Here is a 9347-nt window from a genome sequence, read left to right as displayed (position 1 = left end):
ATTTTTCCAAAATTATGATTTTATAGTGGAAATTATTAATTAATCTAATTAATTAACATAAATTTATCCTACACTAGGATCTAAATATGATATATAGCATGCATTCATTTAAATTTGAAATTCGAATTTGAACAATAAATACTTTATTGTAATGTGTTCAGAATACAATACCTTTGTGCGGGTAGTAGATCACCGCAATCTGATCATCATCGGGAGAGTCTGATCATCATGATACAGCCACGCAGTGTGTCTGACCTCTGACCTCTGTGGATCATCCACACAAAGCTCCCGATCTGATCGATTCACGAGTGCTAGCTCATTGTAGAGCCCTTTTGATGGCCGATGCTGATCGACTCCTTCGATCGATGTCTGTCGATTCTTTGGATGCTTCAGATCATCAACAGACGTGTTTGAGAGGATGTTGAAGATCTCCTTGAGATTTTGTGGGCTCACGATACTCGTAGCTCACTTTCTCACTTCCCAAACCCCAGGCTAAAACTCTAGGAAACTCACCGGAAACCTTGCACCTACTTTTCTTTCTTTTCTCTCTTTTTCTCTTGGAAGGATATGGACTTCCTTCTCACGCACAAGACTTCTCACGTCCCAAAATTTTTTCTCCAAAAATCTTCTACTTCTTGCACGGCCCACTCTTCACCTCCTTTTATAACAATGTCAAACGTCTTATCCAAAAGAAAGGATAAAGATGAGTAATTGCACATTTGAATTCAAATCAAATTTGAATTCAAATGGACACCAACTCATCCCTTATCCACTAAAGGCATGAGGCATGGCTTAAATTGTGCATGGAGTGATTTCATGAGAAACCTTTTCTCATGTAATAAATGGGGCGTAAAAAAAAGGGATAAGGTGCAAAGATTGATTGCCCATTCAAATTCAAACGTTATTTTGAATTTGAATGGCCAACCAATCATCCTTATCCATTCAATTGGCACATTAAAGTGAGGCATGGAGAGGGCTTGGCATGAGAAAAAAATTCATGAGAAGTTCCTTCTCATGAATTCAAATGGGTGCAATGGAAGTGAGGTGGCGCATGGAGATTGGGTCAAGGTGGTTTAATTATTTAAACCAACCTAATTGAACCAAATAAGTTAGGTCCAATTAGACTAATTTAAACCCAACTTAATTAGACTTAATTAAGCTCAATAAAATCTTAATTAAATCAAGAATTGACTAAGCCCAATCCTTGATCAAATCAGGGACCAAACCATCTCGACGATTAGGTCAGCTCTTAACCTAATCGGGTCAAACCCAACTGAATCCAATTCAATTGGATTTGATCTAAAAATAATTACTCAATTAAATTGAGTTAATTAGCAATCAAATCACTAATTAAATCTCTCATAAATACTGAGTCCAAATCCGATGGGCAATCGGGCATCAGAATTCATCGATATGTAATCCTGATCGAAAAGTCCCAACCAGTGGGACTCTTGACCCCGGTACCCATAATGTGTGAAACTCATGATCAGAAAATCTTGATTCTCGATCACTGAGTTCTAAATATGTAGGATTCTACACCAGCCATCAGATCAGATAGGAACCTCTAATGTGTGTGACTCCGCAGGTTCGAACCTAAGCCGATAGCATAGGAACCAATTCCTGTACTAATCGAAGTGACCATCTAGTAATGGTACCCGACATTCGGATAGGTCGAAGAGTTACAATCGCAACACTCAGAACCTACATAAATATGATTACTGTATAATTCATCCTTTTGACCCCTGTGTTTAGTATGACTCAGGGTTAAACTGTGATCAGATCATCCGAATCATGCTCAACTCAAACAGTCCTGTGACTCCTCACTAGGACTACCCTGGTCAAGGTTTTGCTAAATTGAAACATGACTATACACAGCTCCTAAACTGGAGTGTTCAATTCCATCTTGACACATGCACCGACAAATCAAGTACTTGACTATACCCAGCAGCCTTCCGTCACTGAATTAGAAATTCAGATAGTCCAGTGCCTAAGTGCAATGAGTTGCTTGCAAGTCACTGTGGCGGTCTCAGATCGGAGGGATATTTATACCCATATTCCATCGGAGCAAATCTTGACAGCATAAATAGCTCTGGAGTTGGTCACGTTCAGTGCAGATGTACCCTTATATCTCACCTGTATGCCATACCAGTATCTCCACACTCATTGGTTAAGAGGACAACCAACCTATATGGCACACAACGACCTATGCTTGATAAACATTATCGTCCTTGGTAACAACGTATCATTTGGTCACGAACAGATTTAAGGACTAAACGACAAATCCTCTTTTGTCGAGTCTAAATAGTCCTAAGGACTTCACCACAACATAGGATTTCATTAGAAGATGAAATATTTTGTGATGAAAAATATCAAAATAATTTTTATTAATTCATAATTCATGTACAAATACAAAAAATGAGCACAACCGTCAACAGACTGACGATTGGCTTTGGGACACTATTCCCAACAACCAGATGATGGCTTCACATTATTTTCCCCATCATATATAGCTCGATGACCGGATATTATGTTCTCCATCAAAAATGTATAAACAGCCATCCCCCAGTCGAATTCACCCAACTTCTCAACTTGGTCAACATATTGGTGTATAAATCTTGGCATCCTTTTTGTAGACAAGGAAAAAAGTATCATGTTCAGCACAGCCAACACAAAAACAGAGACAAAAGCTTTCACCTCCTTCTCTCTTTTAGAGCCAACATAAAAATTTAATAGTTTCTCGAGATTATTTCTATACCCCTCATCTCGAGAACCCCTAAGCAATTCATTATATATTTTGCCTTTTGGGGGTGCCCCCTCCTTGTCAAGTTCTACTGGTAGGCCGATGAGAGGGAGGCCAAGCATTGCGGCAAGCTCATCCTTCTGAAGCTTCAGCTCTAAGCCATTATCGATGATGAATACACTTCTTTGCTCATCAAACCGCTTGATGAGCACATGCAATCAATTTGGGCTGATAGATAACTCCGGGATATCAAGAAAGTGTGCAAATAGTGTCTTCTGTAAAAGCTCCATTTGTGCATCCGAGATTGACTCCTTTATACTCTTCTTCTCTTTCTCTTTAGCATTCAACATTCTGTACAATGAACTTGGAGAGCATCTACTCTCCAACCTTCCGCTAAATAAATTAGTCCTCTTATGTTTAGTTTGAACCTGTAGCAAAATGTAGTATAAAAGTATAAAAGTAAACATATAAGAAAATATTACACAAAATATATATGAAAATATAAATAAATCAGTCCAACCTCCCACTCATCTACTCTTGGCATTACACATAATATATAAGAAAATATTTAGCAGAAAAGATAACAATCTTTTTTTATTTAAGGATCCTAAGCCCTGAAACACTATAAAAGTACTAAATATACATATCAGTGTACAAATTTTGCACAACGAAGTATAAATTGCCTTTCACTTATATCAATTAGGCATCATTGAATACACAATTTGAATTATTTCTTATTCAATCAGAAACAATAAAAAATTGAATTAAACTATTTCTAGGGTTTCAACAGGAGGGCAATGCTTATTGGTTGGGATTTCTTGCACCGGTCGGGTGGGGACATTGTTCTAACATAATAGTGGGAGGCAGAAGCACCAACAGGAGAGAAGACTATGCTTCTTCAGCATAATGGAAGGAGGCGATAACTGATGGAGGATCAGCAAGATAGAGGGAGGCGGCCACAGGTGGGGAGAACAACAATGTGAGGGGATCGAGGGAGCAGAGTAAGGACAAAAGAGAGTGGACCGACTTGAGATGGTCAGCGGTCGAAGATGAGCGGTGAAGCAGAGAGGGCGATCATGTCGGAAGTCCGGGGAGCGCGTGGTGGATGTTGGGTGACCAGGGCGAGGAAAAAAATTTCATGCCCGTTTAAGTATCAAAGGGTTAATTTGGTAATTTTAGCATATTTAGATACCTCCTTTTAATTTAAGTTTCAAATGAGGAATAGCTTTTATTTTAAACTGGAAGGGAGAGTTTGTTTTAAGTTTAAAGTGGAAACAGGAATTTTACTCTAGTTGTCTATATTTTTTATCTAGATACTGGCAAGCAAGTCATTCAAATTAAGTTGCATCAATTCAAAAATCTAGTGAAAATAGGAAAATGGATAGATGAAATTTAGCACCATTTATCATGCTATCACATGACTGCACTACCTATAAGTAATCTAATATGACAAATTAAATAAAGATAGAAATTAATTAAAATTAAAATGAAAGGTAATTCAACTAATTTCGCTCATCCCTTACAATTTGATAATTCTAAATATTCTTCTCTATTGTCGACGGTATCCTGATTTGTCAAATTTGTGATTTATTCGATGAAATCTGCCATCTATCTATTTTTCATTACAATGCTGCTATCTTCAACTGAAATATTCTCCACTGAGGGTTTGCTCAAATTAAAGGGACAACGGCAATTTGAAAGGTATGATATTAAGAAAATGGGTTAATGATCTGGGATATTAGTATTTTTGCATGATTTTTTGCATGTGGAGATCTGTATTTTATTTATGTGACTGTTGTTTCGATGTTGTTATATTTTTGCTAGAATTTTAGCATTTTATATATTTAGTGATCCGTAAATCTCTACTTTTGGATGCTGAATTACTAAAATATCTGGTATTATATCTGAGATGCTAAAAAGCCTATTGTATAATGCTTTAGCGGACCTCTAACATTTGCTTCTATCTATTGTAGGACCCCATATGTCCAGTTTAGGAAGCTAAAAAGCTTATTATATGATGTTTCAATGGACCTCTAATGTTTGCTCTTGAATATTATCTGATAGTTTAGTGGATTCATTATGCCTTGTTTAAAAATTCTTCAATGACCTTATATTAATTGATTTGTGTTTATATGAATTTGCAATCCTTTGCAATATGGATATAATTGTTACAATTATTATTTATCATAGTGGCTCATTTGCCAACCATTTTGCATTCGATTATAATGGTGGATTAGTGTTAAAAATATTGACGTGCACAAAATATCATATATTGGCATTATTGATAGGTTAAATGAGTTGGGTTATAGTAATATAGAAAAAGTGCACTATGAGATATCAAGAAGAGACTTCAACCTCTAACGATGAGAAGATGTAGGAGGTGGCTGCATCGCTTAGCTACGTTAGGACAAAAGGAGAATAGATGGTTGTGGAGTTAGGTAGCAGCGATGAGGGGACGAGCACCACTTGGTTGGATGGAAGCTTGACTAACCACCAACTCATTATAGAGGAGTGCCAGATTAAATTTAAAAAAAGAAAAAGAAGCAAAGGATCCTAATGGGATATGACCATGCATACTAAAACCCTTCATTCTTAGTCCGATCCCAATCTGTTCATTCACCAACCCGCACATGTGATTCTTTGGTAGGAGTTCGAGTGAGTAAAGTTGAAGCGGATGGATGGGATCATTATCATTCATACTCTTCGTATGGTCTTTAAGAGGGGGTGAGCATGCGGTGGTTGTCAAAGCTCTGTCAAGAGTATGACCCACTAATGTACATCTATCTTTAATGTCTCTATCAATTATTAGAAAAAATGGATAGGATTGCATGCATAGATTTTAAAATAATTTTGAATGGTAGCGAAAATGGATCTAGATTAAATCTTTTAACCCCACATACATTAGATCAAATCTAATACTACCCATGTTTAGATCTAAAACACACATATAATTTGAAATTAAAAATTAAAAAAATATTGAGATTAGATCTCAATACCTTATGCGGGTCGAACTACACTGCAGCCGATGATCGTAGATCTAAACAGTTTCTCCAGCCATGCATGTGCCTGGCTTCCGTAGGTATCTACACGAGGATTCATTCCAATCAGAGATGAGATGATCTTTTTGGAGTGCTAACTCTCTTACAAAGATCTCCTCATTGATGGATGATCTGGTTCTTTCTCAGATCTCACAGACTTTCTTGAAAACTAAGAAGAATGGGAGGAAGAAAAGAAGAAAGGAGGCTTGGATTTTGAGTAGAACCTTTCTTTTAATTTTTTTTCTCTATTTCTCATCCTCTAAGCCTCTAAGTATTGGAGCCTTTTTATAAGGAATAAGGGATATTAGGGTAAGAAAGGAGGTGCCACCTTTTTTTCACAGGCCAAGAGAGGAGGCATCCAATTTTTGTGCCAAAGAAGGGAGTTGCATGAGGAGAAATCAGATCTGATTTCTTCTCACGCACCCCTCTTTCTTAATGTGGAAAAGGATAGGGTGGTGCCACAAAATATTCTTTCTATCTCTTGATCTCTTTTTTAATTATCTTTATCTCAAGATTTGAATCATGTTCAAAATAGGAAGGAGATAAGGCAATGACTCATCACATGAGATCGCCCACCCTCATCTTGCACCCTCCTCTCTTTCATGCACAAACTCCTCACGCCAAAATATTTCTCCATGAGAAACTTGGGCATAGAATCCTAAGGCATGCAAGGGGAGAGAGAGTCCCAAGGAGATGGGACTCTAGAGTTTTCTATTTTGATTTAAACCAAATCAGATTTGATTTGACCCAAATAGATAATGAAACCTAATCAAATTAGGAACCCAATCTACTCAATCAAATCCTAATCTAATTAAGAATTAATTGAACCAAAGTCCTAATCAAATTAAGAATTAATTTTTTTCGTAATTAGGTTTAATCCAATCAAACCCAATCTAATTCAATTAGACTTGATCCGAACCTCATTGCTTAATCAAATTGAGCCAATTAGCAATTCAATTACTAATTAATCTTTCTATAATTCACTAACACTTAATGAATTATATAATTATAATATTTGCATAAGGTTAATCATAAATCATATTGATAGTTATATTTTTTAACAATTTATAATTATTAATCAACCATCTGATCGGACAAAAATCTCTTTTGTATGTGATCTTATAGATTCTATTCTATCTGGTAGTGAGATATATTGTGATCTCCATCATAATATCATCGAAACTCCTTTCGATAGATTGGAACAATTCTAACTCTATCATTTGAGGATCATCGATTATCAAGATGATACCCAATGAGTTTCACAATCCACTAATGACATCTAGCAGTATGTAATGACAATCCAGTAGAATAAAAAAATAAACCTCTAGGTACAGTTATCATATGATTTAGTCCTTCTATCGTGAGTTCCGACTTGATGGAGGTCATGGAGAACTCATCATTCCATCCTTTTATCATGAGTTTCGACTTGATGGAGATCATGAAGAACTCATCAAATCTCATCATCAGTCATATATAAGATTGGCTCTACTCGAGTTCACTTGTGAATCCCTTAGAAATTCTTTTCTAGTATTCACTCTTGCTTTGATAAAAAATTTTTAAACTCAGTCTCATAAATCATATAGGACTTCTCCTTTTCTATCAAAGTCAATAGATTCCATCTAGGTGCATCCTACTCCTAACAGTGAATCTGAACCTACCGAAGCTAACATACACAGCAAGGATCCAAATAGCTAGGGACCAAGAGAACGTAAAGTCAAACTCAGTAGCCTCACTATGAATAGTCAAGACACCTCAGGTCAAAGGACCACTCATACCACTACAGCATTGAGACAATCACTGACGAGTGAATAGACATCCAAGTAATTTTTCATATTGATCATGCTCAGTGCAAGTCATTTTCTAACAACCACCTACACTCTTACCTCAGTGTCTTTACATTGTAGATCTGAGACTCATCTATCCAGAAGAAAGGTGATCTATGTATCGATCTTAAATGGATTGATCGTTATCCTCTATGATGATCCTTTGATTGAGAGTATTTAGAAACTAACTACTAATAATGTATGTCTCAAATTCTTAACATCTTGAGAATATACAAAAATCATCTTTGTTAATTTTTAAGATAAACATGGTTACATAAATATGACTGGAATAAAAATGATATTTATTGATAATAAAAATGTTACTAGTATAAAGTTAAATCTTGAAATTATAAAATATGTCAGTCAACAATTGACTTCTAAGGCACTCATCTAACAAACTCCTACTTGACCTAAAGCCAATTGGCCATATATCTAAGACCCATCTTCTCAAGGTGAGTTTCGATCTTCTACTAGCTGAGAGGCTTGGTCAGCAGTCCATCACGTTCTATGCAGAGTCGACTCTCTGTACCTCGATGAACTTCTTCTTGAGGTATATGCATATGATGTGGAACCGCCGCTCTATATGCTTGGACTTTTGATGAAATCTGGACTCGTTAGCGAGGGCTATGGTGCCATTGTTGTTGCAGTATAGTACAATGATATTTGATGATATCACATCCAGTTCTGCAATAAAGTTTTTGAACCAGAAAGCTTCCTTAGCAGCTTTAGAGGTGGCGATGTACTTGACTTCTATGATCGAATTTGCAATGACTGGCTGCTTGGAACACTTCCAACTAATCGATTCTTTATTACACAAGAAAATATATCTTAATGTAGACTTTCTATCATCGACATCAATCATAGGACTGGCAAAATATGATCCGATCTGTTAATTCGATTCGTGTTTGATCCGCTATAAACAGATTTAGATTTAGGCTAAACAAGTTTGGATCATAAACGGATCGATCCGTTTAATCCATTTAATAATTCAGTTGGATTTAGATTTTAGATATCTGATCTATTTAATCTATTTAATATTTAGATCGGATTAAATCAGATAATCTATTTAACTTATTTAATTTGTTTAACCTATTTTTGAGCTATTTAACCCTATTTGTTTAACATGTTTAATCCATTTAAGATCCGTTTAACCTATTTAAAACCTATTTAACCTATTTCTAACTTATTTAATCCGATCTGTTTAACCTATTTAATCCATTTAACCTAATTTGATCTATTTAATAAATGGGTTAAACGGATCAGATCAGGTTATTTGTTTAGTAAATAAGTCGAGTTCAGATTTGAATTTTTAACTCGTTTGATAAATAGATCGGCTTTGGATTGATGATTTTCTAATCCGACCCACATTGACTCGATCCGTTTATGATCCGATCCGACTCGATTGCCATCCTTAATCAGTTATGAAGTTTGAATCGATGTATCCCTCCACTTTTAGCTTCAATTCTCCATCAAAGATCAAGAATAAATCTTTAATCCTTTTCAAATACTTAAGAATATTCTTTACAGTAATCCAATATTCTTCATCTAGATTCATCTGATATCTACTCATGACACTCATGGCAAGGGCTATATCAGGTCGTGTACATAGTATGACATACATGAGACTCTTATTATCGAAGCATAAGAAATTTTGCTCATGTGTTGGATCTCCTCGGATGTGTCAAGGCACATCTTCTTGGATAGATGAATGCCATGTCTAACAGACAAGAGATCCCTCTTGGAATT

This window comes from Elaeis guineensis, unplaced genomic scaffold (genome assembly GCF_000442705.2).
Source record: "Elaeis guineensis isolate ETL-2024a unplaced genomic scaffold, EG11 Super_Scaffold_1000033, whole genome shotgun sequence".
NCBI lineage: Eukaryota > Viridiplantae > Streptophyta > Magnoliopsida > Arecales > Arecaceae > Elaeis > Elaeis guineensis.
Note: the sequence above shows the minus strand (reverse complement) of the source record.